Raw genomic sequence first — 17830 nt, forward strand, 5'->3', positions numbered from 1 at the left:
GGCTGCTCAGCAGGCTGGCCAGCTCACATAGGTAGCATCCCCTTTTTTTCTTGGCAAAGCAAACTCGGAGGTAGAAGGAGAGGTGGAGGGAAGGGAGACAGGGACGTTTTTTCCAGGTTCCTCTGCCAGGGCGTTAGTGTTTTTACTGGGAAATGCCTTTGATGACTCGCAGTGTGGCTGATGATAGATCCCAGAAGGGACCCAGTCCCCACTGGAGTTTCCGCTCTGGTTTTGTTCTTTCCTCTCCCAGTACCAGTCCTCAGAACGCTCATTGTTATAGACGGATATCTTCAATGGTGCCCAGAAAATGGAATGGAGTAACAGCGTCCAGACCTTCATCTAGACCTTCATACAAGTGACTCCATAATGGAGGAACCATTCAGGCCATACAACACAGCACACAGATAGCACCGCCTACCAAAATGACAACAAGGCATAATTCATCAGTGTGTCCATAGCTCTGGGAAAGTCTCTAAATGTATAACCTTGCTTTTTGACTTCTGTGGTTCCTCATCTGTTTAACCAACTACTCTTGTTTACTCAAGTATGTCAACCAAGAACATTTTTTTTTTGCTTAAAACCTCACTGAGGAAGGTTTCATGCTACGCTGAGATCCCCAACACCCAGTATAGTTGTCAGTGTGTACTAATAAAGACTTTCTATTGGCTTAAACCCATATTTGAGCAGCCTTCTCTAATGGATAACCACACACACACACACACACACACACACACACACACACACACACACTTCAAGAAACCTTTGGATTCAAATTTAAAAGCAAATCTACGAACAAATTAAAGACTAGATATATTCACACATACATTTGTGTTGGTCCCAGGATCAGCGCCTTCAATACAGCTCAGAGGTCCACTGTAACAATTGAGGTCAGGCTCAGCCTTAGGCTTGTCATCTCAAGAGGAATTCCCATGGAATTCTTAAGCAAGCACCCACATGTGTGAGCTCCTGAATTTAAAGTTGACTCTCCAGTACAACAGGTAAAGTTGCCTGAAGAAAAAACTAGGTACTTGCTAGTTTTGGCTTTGGCAGCTTTGAGAGGTTCGCTCTTTCTCTCACCAGCCAGCTGAGCCTGTCACACCCTGTCCTAAGACAGGTTCTTGGCCTGATTTAATCCTAGCTGTTGAGAAGATTCAAAGAGCATCACAGGCGGCCAGCCTTGACCATGAACAGAGCATGGTCCAGGTTAAAAGGTCATGTGTAAGATATCGAGAATTCACCAGGAGTTGACAGCCTTGTGCTCCCATTGAAGTGACTTCAGTGGCACCTACCAGTCATAGCTCACAGTGGTTAGGTGTCTGGGTTCCAGAGTCAGCACAGTGGATTGCTGGCTGTGAACTTTCACCACCACTGTGACCTTGGGCAAGGCAAACGCATCGCTTGGCTTTTCAGACTTCTACCTCTAGAACCTCCTCACTGAACTCTGCCGAAGCACTGAATGAGGTCACGGGTGAGAACTAGACCCAGAGGCGCAGATGTTCAACTCTTGGCAGTTTTCATAACCTACAAACTAAATTATAAGACGAGTTTCCACAGGTCTTCATTGTTTCTCCAATAGAGCATGGTGTTCATTCTCTAGGACAATTTTCTTCTGGAAAAAAAAGGGGTAGTTTTGAAAATTGGTACAAATTTTGGAGAAAGTCGTCTGTAAAATAATACTTCCTTAAACTGCTTTTATTTATATTTTAAAAAAATTAACCACAATGTGCATATCCACGGTTCCTTCTGGCTTGTTTCCATAGAGATAAGAGTCGAAACAAACTAACTATAATTAAGTGAAGGCTTCCATAAGTGTAGTGCTTGTTTTGAATTAGTCTCTAGAGGTATAAGCAGAATAATAGAGTTTTACCCTGGGTCTGTTCTGTACTGGCAATTGGGATATATTGGCACATGTACACGACTACTGAGTTCTACATGCCCTTAGCTAGGTACGGTGGCCAGAGAAAGCAAGTGGTGTGTGCTATCCTACTGCCCTGGATGGCTAGACCTTCCATTGCCATAGCAGTTAAGCAAGGGGCCCTTTCTGAGTTGAGTGATGTTCTTGAATGACTTGCCTGTGGAAAGGGTTGGCAGGAAATTAAGATGAAGCCTGCACTCATGCCCAGTTCTGATGTACTTTAGCTGTGTGACCTTGACTGACTCAACCTTTCAGAGCCTCCTTCTATGGCTTAATATAGGAGGTCAATGTAATACACGTTAATATACATTAAGCTTACTAGATTTTTTTTTAAATCACAGATTGGATTGTTGTTAAATATTAAGCATGCTATGGTAAGTTCCTGGCACCCATTTTCTTTTAGCAGGAAATTAGTCTAACCCAACAATATGTTAAATATGTATGTATGTATGTATGTATGTATGTATGTATGTATGTATGTATGTATCCTGGAGATTTTGATTCCAATATTCTTTTAGAAGAACTCTCTGTCACATATCAAAGGTGTGTGTATTCAGATGTCTCCTGCAATGATGCTTACTTCAATGCCCATTAACTGAGGGAGGTTAGAGAAACACGCACACTGCCATTTAAAATAACCAAATATATTTTTAAAAATAAGGTTTCTAGCATCTAGCATGACATCTAACACCTATTTGTGATGGAATGATTGGCAAAAGCTGTCAGGTCCAAAGGAGACTCCATTTCCCCAAATTCCAGTGGTCAGACAAAAGCATTCCTCCGGAGCTTGTAAAGCCAGTTCCCCTCTGGCAAAAGAGACGTCTGCTGACAGAGGGGCAAAAGCTGACTGAAAGGCTTACTAACATACACGAGCACATCTGGCCTCCAGGCTCCTGAGGTATCACACGTCCCTGATAACACAGTGCTGACATCTTGGCTTTCCCCAGCATTTCCTGCTTGTCTACCACTCCAACTTCTCCAGCTCGTAGGCTTCCCTCCCTCAGCTTCTCATTCTCCTCATAACCACGTTATTTAGGCTATGCGTTCTCTTGGTCCTCTCTGTCTTCGTCTCCTCCTCCCTCCTCCCTCTCTGCTCCTGCTTCTCTCTCGGCCCCTTGCTGGACATGTTCAGTCAACTTCTTTCTCTTTCTGCCCTGATTCTTCTCGGTGGCTCTGGTTGTGCCTTCCCCTTGAATCTACAATAAAAACCTTCCCCTTAACCAGACCATGGAGGGATCAGGTCATCAGTTTATACAGTGACTATTATTACTAATTAATCATTAGTATTAGTAATGTTATTAGCTATTAATACGAAAGCATCACTAGTCTTTGTGTGGGCCAGTGTTCAAATGTATCTGAGAGGGACATCACCTGACATGTGTGTTCCTCTTCCTTGTCTCTAAGAAGTTTCTTCTAGGTCTCTGCAGAGTCCCTAGACACAGCTCATCGGGGCTCTGACAGGAAGCACAAGCCTAGGAAATATGGGATTTGTTAGTTTGCCTGTTTGTTTAAGTTGTGGCTCTCTCTTACTTCAAAGCACACAGCCTGCAAACTCTGAGCTGCCTCTAACCCGCTCTCTGCAGAGGCAAGCCCAGGTTTCTTTGTAAGGATCTAACATATAGAATGGCAGGCACTCAGTGATCCTCAGCTAAGCCCCTCAAGTGGGGCTGCAGGAGTAGGCAGAGGAATTTCAGGCATCTTTTTGATCTCTGATGAGTTCCAGATTGGCTGGCCTCCTTGGTGGGCAAGGAGACCCACTCTGAATTCCAATACCTTAAACGCTTTGAATTCTTACTTCTGGAATATGTTCCATTTATTTACCGCCCATGCCATCCTGTGTACGTTTTTGGACTGTTTCCTGGTGCCACTGTTATATCTCGAAACCCTGACATTATCAAGGTGGGTGTGTTAATAAATATTTTTGGCTTCACCTTCTCCCACAACTCTGTTACCCAGAAAGGCTTACTTTATCAAGTGTTTGTTCTGCTTTCTGTAGGAAAACAATCTCGACAACCGTAATAACTACAATCTATCAAGTCCTTATGACAAGCCAAGAATGAGCAGAGATTTCCCTGGATTTTGTGCAATCCCCTTTGTCAGTAACAGATTATCCTGCTTTACAGCTGAGCATGGAGAAGCTGAGAGAGATTAGGCAACCTGTCACAAGTCTCATGTGTAGCTGATAGGGTAGGGTTAGAGCCTCGTCCCCAGATGCCATCACTGTCCTGCATTTCATGACTACACTACACTTTTTCCATAGTTCTAGACACCTTCCAGAATCCTCTCCATGTCTCTTGGTAGTTCAGATGTTTATCTTCCCAAAGGCTGAAAGCATGATTTTCATTTAGATAAACTGGTGCTTTCGAGGAAGCAGTCACAGGCCACCGGGAGGCAACGATCCAGACTCAGCAGCCTACCTTGCCTTTCTGATCAACGAACACTGAAAATGGAAAAGTTTGTCACTGGCTGGGTGTCCTTGAGCTTTTTTCACAAAGCTAACACCCCAGACACAAAGGGGCTGTCCTCTGGTGGTATATCTGTTAGAGGTAGTTTGGAATATGGCCAGAGGTATGGGGGGACTTTGCTGACAAACACTGGTAGCACCGCCATGGCTCTTCTCAAGAGAAGTAGCGATGGTGGTCGGTCCGTTGCGATAATCCAGAACGTTTGCATTTAACTTAGAAATGCAATGTATCTCTCTGTCTCTGCTCTCCTGTATAATTAGAGGTTAGCCCATGATGCCCATGCCAGGAAGAAAAAGAAAATCCTTATTTAGACGTTTCCACCAGTCGTTCCATATCGGCATAAGATCTGTTCCTGTGGTGACCTTCCCAGCCTGCAGCCTTCTCAAAACAATCTCTCGAGACCCTAGATATACACACAAGGCTGACAAGGCTCTGCTCTGATGTGATATTTGAGTCATAACCTCTGGGATGACATGTTGTGCTGTTTTGATTCCAAACTTAGCCTGTTGGATTACATGTGAAAAATTCTCCCGTCTCAGACAGCTGGAAATTGTTTACAAAGTAAAATGTACTATGATCAGACTGGCCAAAGGCAGCTTTTTTTTTTTTTTATAAATAATATGAACATATATGAAGATGATTTTTATGTGGGGTATTTTTCCTTGGACAACACTGGGCTAAGTAGGTTAAACGCCGCAGCAGTCTGCCAAACCTTGCTCTCCATCCCCTGGGTGAGCTGCACGTGCAGTTCCAGCCCCGGCCGGCTCTCCCTGCCCCAGTCCCCTTTCACTTGCATGTGTATCCCCCAGGGCTCCGTTTTCGTTTCTGACCTCTCACCTAATGCCTAGCATCATATTTAATGTTGCCCAACATGCATTTCTTGCAAAGGTCCTGTCTCCTCTCCAACAGTGTCTCCGAATGGCACCTTTCTCTTCTTCCGGGTTCTAAAGGTTCCTCTACCCTTTGCACCGAGAGACTGGGAAAGGAAAACAACAGTTTAGTTCGTAGTGAGGCCTTCAATCCGACGCTACAGTTATTGTCTTTATCACTATTCACCGCTACATAAAGACTTTGCTGTTGGTTTTTTTTTTTTTAAGCTCTTGAGATTGGATTCTTGTGTTCCCAGAAGCCACAATTCAGAAATGGTCAGTAAGGTTCACCGCGATGAATCATGGGCTTCAGGACTACTTCCTTTGACAGTGGGGACTTTTAACCAAATAAAGAGACAGAAACTATCTTAAGCTTGATCAGATTTATGAGATGTTCAGGAGAGCCTGCCGTTGACACTGCTGGACTTGTGTGCCCAGATTATGTGTCAGAGTCCTGGCTTCCTTCCTCTTCTCTAGGAGCACTTTCCTCTGCATGGGCTCCACACTAAGACCAGCTTTCCCCGGTTAGGCAAAGGTAGCCACCAACACTTCTGACCAGATCTGCAATCCCGACAAGAGAGCATCAGCCAGCTTCCTTTCCGGGCAGCAAACATTCTAGAGCCCCTTTGCTCTGATTGGCCAGCTTAGTCATGTGCCCAACCTTCAACCAATCGCACTAAGTCATTGTTTCCAAAGCTCTCTTAATAATGGTACCTAAACAGTGTGGTCAACATTAAATGGTAAAGATCCAAGAAGTTTGAATACTATAAAACAGTTTTAAGTTATATATATTATATAAATTACAAACTATAAAACAAATATAAATTATTAAAAATTATAATATAAAATATATAACAATTATTGTTAAGCACACAATGCTACTTTCCCACACACAAAGATTGCACTGATGCTACAATCCAAAGTCAGAACCGCCGTCTGTGCCACTGCTGGTCAAGAAAAACTCGGCAGCAGAGCGGGCCAATGTAGGTTTTGCTTTGCATCTGATATGGCAGCAGGACTCTGGCTCAGACCCTCACACGGATGTAGATTCTGTTCCTCACTGCAGATTTTCTTGGCTGTGTGAACTAGTATGTGGTGCATGATTTTGTGAACCCTACTTCCTCCACTTGGGAAAAGAGGTAAAATTGTTCTCCTCTCCTCCTTAGAGACTCAAACAACAGAACTTTATTTTCTCATGATTCTGGGGTATGGAAATTGAAGATTAAGATGCTGACGGTGTTGGCCTGTCTTTGTGGCATACAATCTGGTGAGTTCTCATCTTTGTTTTCATGACACCTTTTGTCTCATCACAAAGTGACAGATGGACAGAGTCCCCAGCCTTGATATCTCAGGGGTCAAGTGCTTCAAGGCTGGGGCAGCATGGAGCCATGGTTGTGTGTGTGTATGTATGTATGTATGTATGTATGTATGTATGTATGTATTTACATGCATACAAATATATATGTCACATACATACAAATATATGTCACATATGTTATATATGTCATATATGCACACATATACACATATCACATGTGTGTGTATTATATGGGACCAATCAAGTTAACTTTTTAGTATCTATTTAAATATTTTGTAAATATCCTGATTGGTAAAAGATAGCAACCTGCAGGTGGGCCTGGACCTTTGACCTACAAGATCTACTAGCCTGAACCTTGAATTTTGGCTGCAAATACCTTAATTCTCACTGCCCTGAACATGCAGCTCTGCACAGGCCGAGTACCAGTGTTACAAAACCATCTTCCCGAGGTTTCCAATGGAATCTGAGAGTCAGCAATAGTGACTAGAAGGTACCCAGTAAATGCCCCTCCTACACCCCTTCCTGATGATCTCGTTCTTCCTCCCTCAAATCCCTTTCTATTCTGAGGATTACCTTCCTGAAAGATCATTTATTCACTCTCCTCTCTGCTGCCATTTCTGTGCCTAAACCACACTATACACACCAGAGCTCAGGAAAATATCTTTCCAGTGTTTTGCTTCCATGGAGTCCGTAACTCCAGGGCTGTCCACGGAAGCCTGAGGATTCGCCCATCATTTCCCAGAAAAAGATGCAGGCCCGTCTGTTTATAAAAGCTGTCACAGAAGGAATCCCATGAACCCATTAGCTTTGCCACAGTATAAACAGGTGTCATGCTGGCTGGCTCACCAGCTGCCTGGGATGCCTCGGCCAGCACACATGAGCCATTTTCTTTTGTTCCTCAGCTCTGATGTGGCAATCCCACCTTGCACCATCTACACTGAGCTTCCAGTGTCCCTCGTGTGGCCTGACACACGCAGTGGAGTGTGGCCAACATTAAATGGAAAAGCCGGAGCCTGCAAGGAAAGGCAGCTCGGGGCTGCAGGTTTTACCACTGGTTTTCAGACCTGCTGAGAGGTCCTGGGCTAATGGGCCTGAAGACAGGGTCCTCATCTGGATCCTTTTTCCTCCTCTGTAGTCAGCAACCAGCTTAAAAGGAGCAGGAGCAGGAGCTGATAGTCACGGAAACACTGGCAGCTAATTCTGAGTGAATGTTTAACTCTCACCAAGAACAAAGTTGTTGAAGGTTATACTGACTGGGCAGGTTCAAACCAGTGACCTGGTTGGTAACTGCTCTTGGAGCCCTCTGCCCTGGGCCTGCAATCAACAACATGGCTAAAGGGATATGAGGGCGGGAAACCCCAGAGAGGAGAAGGGAAAGCAAAGAAGGGACAGCAAGAAAGAGGACAGGGACAGAGGTGTCTGGGCATTAGAGACAGAAGGCTGGAAGAAGGGAGAGACGGAGCCAGGAGGACCTTCAGATCGATGGTTGCTATCTCATGGCACATAACTCTGGTGGGCTGGCGAAGGGTCACTTCCCTGGCCTCAGTTCCTTACTAGCTGCCCCCTCACTGAGAATCACTTCAGGGGACACAGGAGCTCTCTTGTGACCTGATTTCTCTGGTTCAACAAGCTAAAATCGTGCACTAGGTAAAGAGGACACCTGAAAGCCTGCTTATGGGCCAGGCCCACCCATCCCCTCTACACACCGTCCATTCACCAGAACTGCCACGAAGTTGCAGGACATAGCTCAGATGGTAGAGCGCTAGCCTAGCGTGTATGGAGACCTGGGATCCATCCACAGAGCCTTAAGCGCTGGGCATGGTGGTGCAGCCCTGTAATCCTAGCACTGTCGAGGTGGAGGCTGGTGGATCTGAATTTCAAGGTTATCCTGGGCTACACGTAATGAATCCCAGGTCAGCCGTAGGCTACGTGAGACCTTAGGGGTTAGGGGAAGGAGAAAAAGCTCACTGCCTGACAGACGGGGGGAGTGCTTTCCATCTTCATGGTCAGAAAGATGGAAAGGTAGGTAATATAAGTCGTCATAGCAAGCCATCTTTGTTTGCACACTTCTCACATGCTGTCCTTTCTCCATTCACCTTTTGTTTAGGTGGCTCCTGAATCTGTAGGAACCGTTTACTTTCTCACACCTTTTCTGGGGCCCCCCTCAGGTGATCCCTTGATGTCTTTGGGCTTGCACTATAGAGACCATCCAATATCAATAACAAATCACACACACACACACACACACACACACACACACACACACACACACACACACAACTGTCCTAGTCTTACCAGCTCCCCGATACTTGACCTTGAAGTTCAACCAAAGGAACTATGTGCTTTGTCTCTCAATCCTCACAGTCTATACTTAGATAATGTGTATTGAATAAAGGATTGGCTAGCTTCTAAATGGTCAGGATCCTTGGGATGGACCAGAACAGTCATTTCAACTAAAAAAGGAAACCAACACAGAAAGTCCCCCAGTCACTGTTTTGCTGGACAGCCTCCTCTGGGTCAGGTCTCTCATTAGGTCCCTAAGGAGAGCCAAAGTGGCCGGTATTAGATTTGGGGATAGTGCCAATGACTGGTTTAGAATCCAGCCCACTAGCTGTCTTAAAGAGCCTGATTAGTCTTTCAAGAGAATGTGGGAGTTTGGTCACAGCAGACAAGGATGAGGGAAATAGATGCCCATGAGCTGGCCCGTGTCACAGCAGGCTTGGCAGGAAGGTGGGCCTGCTGGAATACCTCCTATTTGCTTACCAGCTGAGTATGTCAATGCTCAGTACAGCATCTATGAACCCCACATTTCCCCGAGCTACTCTGAGTCAGGATTGAAGACAGTAAAACCTTATTAACACAGGAGAGGAGAGCTGAGTCACTTCCATGCCTGGCTCCCAGCCAGAACCATTACCAACCCTAAGGGTGAGAAAGTGGCAGCCTCTTTATGCAGGGTGATTGGCTAGACTCTCTTCACTAGCAACGTTTGAAGAAGAAAATTATATGGTTAATACGTACAAGAGCAAATAAAACGGGGAGGTTAACTCATGAAGGATGAGTAACTCTAGCAGTATGCCCAGGTCCTCGGATTCAGGGGGGGGGCAGAGCAGTCACCCACACTTCCTGCTGTCTAGGAGACTGAGAGAGGTCTAGAGGAGTTAGGGGTCCACAGCTTTGGGGTCTTCTAGGACCTCCCTCTCCCTCTCATCTTTGGGTTTGATTTATTAGGACCAAACGGACGAACATAAACAGGTTTTATAACCTTAAGTGGTGAATCACACCTTTTGAATTATGCCCTCACTTACACTCGGATGCTTCTTTTCCTGGTCGGTTTGTTTCATATTCAAGAATTTGGGGGGGGGCTTTGAAGGGTTCCTGAGGACACAAGAACAGGCTGCTTAGGGGTACAATGGCCAGAGGACAGTATTTCCTAAAGGCCCCTGGGGAATGGGAGCTATCCTCACAGAGTGGAGAACAGCTGAGATCTCTTCCCAGTGGAGCTGTGGGCATTAACATCACTATTGCCAGAAGTTCACACAGTTCTGATGGTCACGGTGATGACGACAGCTAACATGCATTAAAGTTTAGAATGCCCAAGGCCCCGATTTAGAGGGCCAACACATCAGATCCCTGTAACCTCACAATCACCCTGTAACATGTATTTTTGGTGGGGAGGGAGCTGAGAAACTCATTCCAAAATGGAATAAGACAGAAACCTCTGAGAAGTCCCACAGAGCTGACACTGAGTTTATTCAGCCATAGTGTTCTGCTCTTGGGAGCCAGAGAAGAGTTTTCATCAGCTTTCATTCTGGCTTTCTGCACTTATCACCCCGCCATGCCACCTATCTTTATACAAAGCTGCCACTATCTCTCACCTCAGCCACAGGCGACCACGAGTACCACTCTGTGTTTCCCAATGCCAACCGCTGTCTAAACCACTCCACTTAGCAAAACTGAGAGTCCGGAATCACAGTGGGATCCAAGTGCCACCAGCTCACTAGAGTTATAGAACATGGCAACCTTTCTGTTTTACCTCTGCTCACACAGCAGTAATTTAACTTGCCCAACAATGGCAGACACACCCTTCAAACCTGGCAATTACCCACAGTCTTCAGCACTCTTATCCCTTTTATTAGCTCCCAGATTGACCTCCATGCTGTGGTCCTGGTGTAATCTTCAATAGTCAACAATCCCTTTTATATAGTATGACTCAAAACCCTTCAATAATTTTCATCAACTCCAGCATTCCCTGAGGCCCCAGGAGATCCCATGTGACCCAGCCATCCTGACCTTTTTTCCGGTTTCCTAAGATCTTGCTAAGTCTGTCACCCCAGGACCTTTGAACATGCCATTTCCTCTGCCTCTGCCTTATATTTGCCCTGGATCCTTCCTGAGTCTGTTCCTCTCATTAAAGACTGTCAAAATGCCACCTTCCACAGAGAGTTTTCTGTGATATTTCCATGTAAAATAAGCCTCGACCTTCACCTTCATTCCTTTGTCTGTCCTTTTTGAACTTCAAAATAGAATTCCTATTCATCAACGTCTTGGTGTATAGACCCTTGGATGCAACCTGGGCTTTCCATCCTCATCACCAGGCTTCCAGGGCTAGAAAGGCACGCTACCTGTCGTGTGATGAAAGCTCAGTTGAACAAATGGAGGTGCACCTGCCTCCACACTAGGTCAGATCTCAGGACAAAGTGAGGAAAGGAGCATGGGGAAAATCCAGGCGAGGAGAAGAAAGTGGCTGTCTTATGGCAGTGTTTATTTGGCGATTTGGACTGTGAGGCATGTGGCACCTACTCCCTCTCTCTCACATCCTGTGAAGCAGGTAATGACCCTAGGAGAGGAAACAATGAGTTGGTGGGTAGGAACTCATTTGTATCAATTCCCTGACCTGTCCTTGGTCCCAGCAAAGGGCTTCTTAGCAGAGATGAATTGCTGGTCACCCCGAGGCCCAAACCACTTATGATTCAGCTGCTCTATCTAGTGGACTATTTAATTTGTGTTGCTTTCTACCGTATCTCCAAGATAAAAGGCTTACTCCCACACCCAACATTTCCTTGACTCAGCCTTTAAAATCTCTCCAGTGTAGTTACATACTGCATTGAATCCACTTGGCTTTTCTCTGTAAATGGCTGTGTCAGTTTTGAGGGAGAAAGCTCCTGAGTTTTTCTAAAGATTTTTTTCTAAAACACCTTTAGAAACTAAGATATCATTATATAATGAAGTGTGGCAGCAAACCATACTTCAGCCGCCCCAATCATCCAGTCCCCTGCAACAAGGCTTAAAACCTTCTTTGTGTGACAATAAAAATTCTCAGAGTTCTTATCAAAAAATGTTTTTAATTTTCATGCTTTCATTATGGGAATATTGTACACCAGCCTCGGAAACAATTTAGTTTTATGCTTCACTAAATACGTCAAAATTATGAGCATGAGGCTTTAAAAATAAACAAACCTATTTCTAATATTTTGGTTTTCATAATATTTTTATTGATTTGGGGGGATAAAGTAAAGATCTTCTTCTCTCAACTACACCTTCCTTGGTTCCTTGTGTAATAAGACATGGGCCATTCAGTTGGTTTGTGGTTAACCTGAACTTACACAATAAGGATGTGGCTCCCACTGCAAGTTTATGCCTGACCAAGTTTGGACTGCAAGCAGGGGCCCAGGTTATGTGCAAACACAATGTGAGCAGCTCCTGCTTATGCAGATGGGGCAGGGGTGAGCCTGATAGGGCCCTCTATTTTTATATCTGCGTACCAGTGTGCGCCCCTAAATCCAGTTTGGGCTATAAATGCCTCTAATCTGAAAATTGCATAAAGGAGGCTAAGGAGATGGCTCAGAGGTTAAGAGCATTTGTTCTTTCGGAGGACACAGGTTCGACTCCCAGCAACCACATAACAGTTCACAAGTGTCTGTAACTTCAGAGATCCCAGCACCCTTGTCTAACCTCCAAAGGCACCAAAAGTGCATATGGTGCACAGACAGGTAAGCAAAACACTCACACACATAAATAAAGCTGGGATTGAGCTCCATTGGTAAAGTGCTTGCCTTGAAAGAAGACTTGAGTTTGTCCCCCATAATTCATGTTGAAAGGAAGAAGGAAGGAAGGAAGGAGGGAAGGAAGGAAGGAGAGAGAGGGGGGGAGAGGAGGAGAGGGAGAGAGGGGGAAAGGGAGAGAGGGGGAGAGGGAGACAAAAAAGAAAGCTGAGCAAGGTTGCATGTGCTTGTAATTCTAACGTTGAGGAGGTAGAGATGAAGAGATAGATCCCTTGGCTTGCTGAATGACCAACCAGCCTAGCCCTCTACCTGGCTAGGCGAGCCCCAGACCCTGGGGAGAGAACATGACTGAAAAAGTAAGGGAGATAGCTCCTGAGGAACAACACTCAATGCTGACCTCTGGCCACACACACACACACACACACACACACACACACACACACACACACATTTATTTTTTATTATATAAGACTACCTATAAATTATACTTTTAAGGCATTATGAAACATGTATGAAGTTTATGTTTAGAAATTAGGTCTCATCCCTGAAAAACCACATGTGAACATTTCAAAACTAGAAAATGAATGTGACTTGAAACACTTATATCTCAAGTATTCTGGTCAAGAAAGACGTGAATGGTGGAATTTAGACTCACTAAGAGTTTAGACTCACTTGGCACTGTGGGATTCCGAAGGCTGTTTTCTAGAAGTATCCAGATCCTCAAAGGCTAGTAATACTGAACACCATAGTCCCAATCAGAGACACTTGATTGTAGAATCAACTTAACTTCTAGATTTGGCATTCATTTTCCCTGAAGGGAAAGCAAATCTGTACATATTTCTGAACCTCAGTTCTTATCCACACAGGGTCCTGAAAGAATTCTTTCTCTTGGGACTCAAATTGCTAACTTGTTCCAGGTCACGTAGCTACAGCAAGGGAGAGAGAATTTGAATTTTAATCTTTTAGTTCATGCTACAAGATAGACTAATCAAGGCAAAAATAAGCAAATTCTGCCCTTTGTGAGGTCCAGACTTCTATCATCACCACTGGCTGTGAGTATTACAGTCTATAGAACTTTCCCAGGCTCTGGTACAAAAGACTGTTAGAGGAGGTCAAGAAGGCATTGGAGAGATGGCTCTGTGGCTAAGAGGCCTTGTTGCTGTTTTGCAGCAGAGGACACAAGTTTGGTTCCCAGCATTCACATTAGGCAGCTCATAACTGTCCCTAACTCCAGCTCCTCCCAGGACTTTTCAGGCACCCATGCACACTGGCAAAAATGCAGACATTAATCACAAACAAAAATTTAAAACTGTGCAGGTATAACCAATGACTAACAGAGAATTAAAACACCACAACTGGACAAGCAAAGGAAGAGATAAGCCTTGACAGCCTCAGAGAGCAAGGACGAATTCAAAATTACCTGGTAACTGGACTTCACAATGATGCCTTGAATCAGCAAGGTCCCTGGGACCTGAGAGTCATAGCACTCATGTTTTATAAGGACAAATCTTCCATCAAAGGTGTTTCACATAGCCTTGAGTCCCTTAATGAATGAGTTAGATATTGAATATTTTATTCTTCTGAAATTTCTCATCCCCAAATAGTCCCAGACAAATAGAATGTTAAAATATACAGTATATAGATTTTATATATATGTGTGTTTGTTTATATATATGTATATTATGTATATGTATACAGACACATGCACGCGAACTCGCGCGCATGCGCACACACACTCACTTCAAGCCTAGTTTCTAGAGCAATGTTCAAAGTTACTACTTTAATATAGCTGCTTTAAGTTGAATGCAATTCTACGTTTAAGTTGAATATGTACTTCTAAACATTCGAGAGGCTGAAGAAATAGGATCTTGAGTTTGAGAGCAGCCTAGCCTACTTAGAAAAATCCTTCATGGTATGTGGAGGGGGACTCCTAAAGTTTTTGCTTTAAAAAGCAGGATACTTTAGAGTTACATTTACTCAGAACTATGCTGTTGCTGTGTATAAAATGACACTAGTCTTTACTCAATGATCTCGAATTTTTAAGTCATTGATTACAAATGAACCCTTGTGTGACGTATGTGCCTATGTGCAAAGCATCTTATTCTTTTTCAGTTTCCAGGCATCAAGTTTGCAATGAAACCAAACAAAACAGGTTCTCTGTAGTAAATGTATTTCCAGTCCTTAAGGCTCCTTAAGGATGGTTAAACACTAACAGACGAGAGGCAGATGTGGCTGACAGCCAGGAACTCCAGATTCCCTTTTATCCTTCAGAAGAGGTTGGTTTTCTAGCCTAAACATGGACAGAGGATACCTCTGCCTCTCCCTCAAGAGTCTCTTGATCAGCTACTATCCAGATAGGGCTGCCCTGGGTACCTCTCCAGGGTAGCCAGGAGACTAGCTCACACAAGCTTTGCTGCACAGGTCTCTACAGCCTCCTCCTGAGTGACATCAGTCACAGCTAAGCCAATTCAGAGGCCAACAGAAAGTGGTCTTTGGGCTGGAGAGATGGCTCAGTGGTTAAGAGCACCGTCTGCTCTTCCAGAGGTCCTGAGTTCAATTCCCAGCAACCACATGGTGGCTCACAACCATCTGTAAAGAGATCTGATGCCCTTGTCTGGCGTATCTGAAGACAGTTACAGTGGACTTATATATAATAAATGAATAAATCTTTAAAAAAAAAAAAGAAAGTGGTCTTTACCCTGTGCAGAGTGTTTCTCATTGGGAAGAGCAGCATGTTTGTATGGAAAGCTAGAAAGCCTCAAGGCTGTCTCCATTGATGGCTTCTTGTAGACTCTGTCTCTTATGGAATGACGGCATTTTAATACTGTTTGTTCATTTCAAATAGGGCACAAATGGAAAATTTTTTGTGATATTATCTTTCAGAATCTTTCCTTGATTTCCTCCCTAGCTCCTCTGTAGTACAACCTAGGACTCTTACTGTAGAGTGCAAATTCAGCTATCAGCTAATTTAAACTAGCTTCCCATTCTCTCTCACCTCAGCCTACTCAAACTCCATGTCAGGGGATCCTTCATGCACATGCGCAGTCTCCTTCCACACATGCGCGCACACAGTCTCCCTCTGCTCTGAAGGCTCTTGGCTGACAAAACTTCGCCTCAGATTCTCTGTGCTCTTTCTTGCTCACACTTGGGGTTTCTCTGGGGTGGCCTTTGGTCATTTCCTCAAGTTATTATTCTAGCCACTCCTCAAAGCTAAGTTCAAATGCTTCCTCCTTCCTGACTGCCCCTCAAACTCCGACTCTGCCCTCACCTCACTTTGCCCCTCCTGGGCCATTCCTCAAACTCAAGGGAAACCACAAGTCCTGCATTCTTAAAGACACCATGAGGCAGGAAGCTGGTAGGAAATGAAAATTGCACTGTTGGCTTCACTGCTGGCCATTTCAACACTGACTTTGATGGCTTTCCTGTCTGCTTTGTCCTGGAGGCATCCATACCACAGTATGTCCAGTAAAGCCAGATGGCAGTAATTTAGTGTGTTAGCCCTGTTTGTTAGGCTCCTGGGGGAAGCAAACAAAACTGCAGTAAAGCAAGCTGGAGACCGAAAGTCAGCTCCCAGACCTCAGGATGGACAGTATAGTGGGTTTCCTTCCCACCTCCAGGTCCTTACTCTTTTCCCCTCTGGTGCAGGCCAGTGCTGCTGTTGCAAAGACTACTTGGAACTTGTAAGGCTGTTACTGAACACCTATGGCAGAGGTTGTTTGGGCCAGTAGACCTTCCACTCCGTCGGTCTCAGAAACCCCAGTGGTAAAAGGCCACTCAGTCAGTATAGAGACTATGCTGTCCTTTTTAGACTACAAGCACCAGGAGTGGAAACCAATATTTAGTGACCTTTTGCACCAGGCAAGACCCCAGACAGGTCTTAAAGGATGCAGATCGGAGTGGACATGGTCCCGTTCTTCAGGAGCACAGACGGTCACTAGGGTCACTCTGAGGAATGGCCCGGGAGGGGTAAAGTGAGGTGAGGGCAGAGTCGGAGTTTGAGGGGCAGTCAGGAAGGAGGAAGCATTTGAACTTGGCTTTGAGAAGTGGTTAGAATAATAATTTGAGTAACTTGAGGAAATGGCCAAAGGCCACCTCAAAGAAACCCCACGTGTGAACAAGAAAAAGCTGAGAAAACCCGACGCACAGTTGTCAGCTTAGAGCCTTTGTAGCTAAGGAAGACCGTGTGCGCATGTGTGGAACTGTCTGACGTCATACTGTGCAATATTTTCTGAGCTCTGGAATTTCTGTGGCCAAACTTCTTTCCTATGACAGAGAATTACACTTTCTGTTTCAGGCATCTGTATATAAGTCAGAGGGAGACATTTCTCATCCCTGAGTTCTTTCTATGAAACTTCTGACGTCATAGAATTATTCTGAATGTTACATGACAGTTCTGCTAAAGCAGCCTTTAGAAAGTCAGGAAGGAGGAAGCATTTGAACTTGGCTTTGAGAAGTGGTTAGAATAAAAATTTGAGTAACCTGAGTTACTAAAGTTCTCACCTAAAACACAGGATGTATCAGTACTCCCCCCCTTTGCCTCTCTCTCTCTCTCTCTCTCTCTCTCTCTCTCCCTCTCTCTCCCTCTCTCCTCTCCCTTCTCTGTCTCTGTCTCTGTCTCTCCCTCCCCCTCCCCTGCCCCTCTCTCTCTCTCTCTCTCTCTCTCTCTCTCTCTCTATATATATATATATATATATATATATATATATATATCCCTCTCGGCTCAGAAAGTTTGGCTGGAACTTGAACTTGGGTCCTCTAGTGTGTGTGTTCTAGATTCTACTTTCTTCTACGAGTTGACTGGAAGGCAAATGTCTGGCAGGGTTGAAATGAAAAGTTCTGTTACTTATGGAGAGTTTGCCACATGCCAGTCACTGCAGTCTCTTGATGTCTGTGGCCTCATCTCACTGTACTGGAATACAGCTTAACGTCATGACCTTGTGGCAGTGCTGAAGAGAGCCTGGGGTTCAAGGAAATGAAATGCTTACCCAAGGTGATAGAGCTCCTCAGTCAGAGTGCTGAGATCCAAGTCCAGGTCTGCCTTACTCCAGGGTCCATGCCGTTGGCCACCTGATGATGGAGCAGAAAGCTGGGGACACAGAAGCATTTCTCTGCAAGAGGTGACGAGTCAAGCTTTCCCCTAACATATGCAAGATGGGGAGGGATGGATCCCTGGTACTGAACAAAGAAAGGGGCAAGAGAAGCAAAAAATGCCCCTAGCTCACACCTGTGTAATCCCACAGACTTGGAATTCTGAGGCAGGA

The 17830-nt window shown here is 44.8% G+C and overlaps 1 long non-coding RNA gene across 1 annotated transcript; it reads right to left on the bottom strand.

The window, feature by feature from the left end:
• Positions 1-788: 788 nt before the first annotated feature.
• LOC147996519 (uncharacterized) lies at positions 789-7769 on the bottom strand. Its single transcript, XR_015672507.1, has 4 exons — positions 7632-7769; positions 5218-5356; positions 3287-3387; positions 789-1609 (listed from the first exon to the last, which is right to left on the bottom strand). It is a non-coding gene; the product is annotated as an uncharacterized LOC147996519 (long non-coding RNA).
• Between the last annotated feature and the right edge of the window lie 10061 nt (positions 7770-17830).

The sequence above is a fragment of the Rattus norvegicus genome, chromosome 2, assembly GCF_021556685.1.
Source record: "Rattus norvegicus strain SHRSP/BbbUtx chromosome 2, alternate assembly SHRSP_T2T, whole genome shotgun sequence".
Taxonomy (NCBI): domain Eukaryota; kingdom Metazoa; phylum Chordata; class Mammalia; order Rodentia; family Muridae; genus Rattus; species Rattus norvegicus.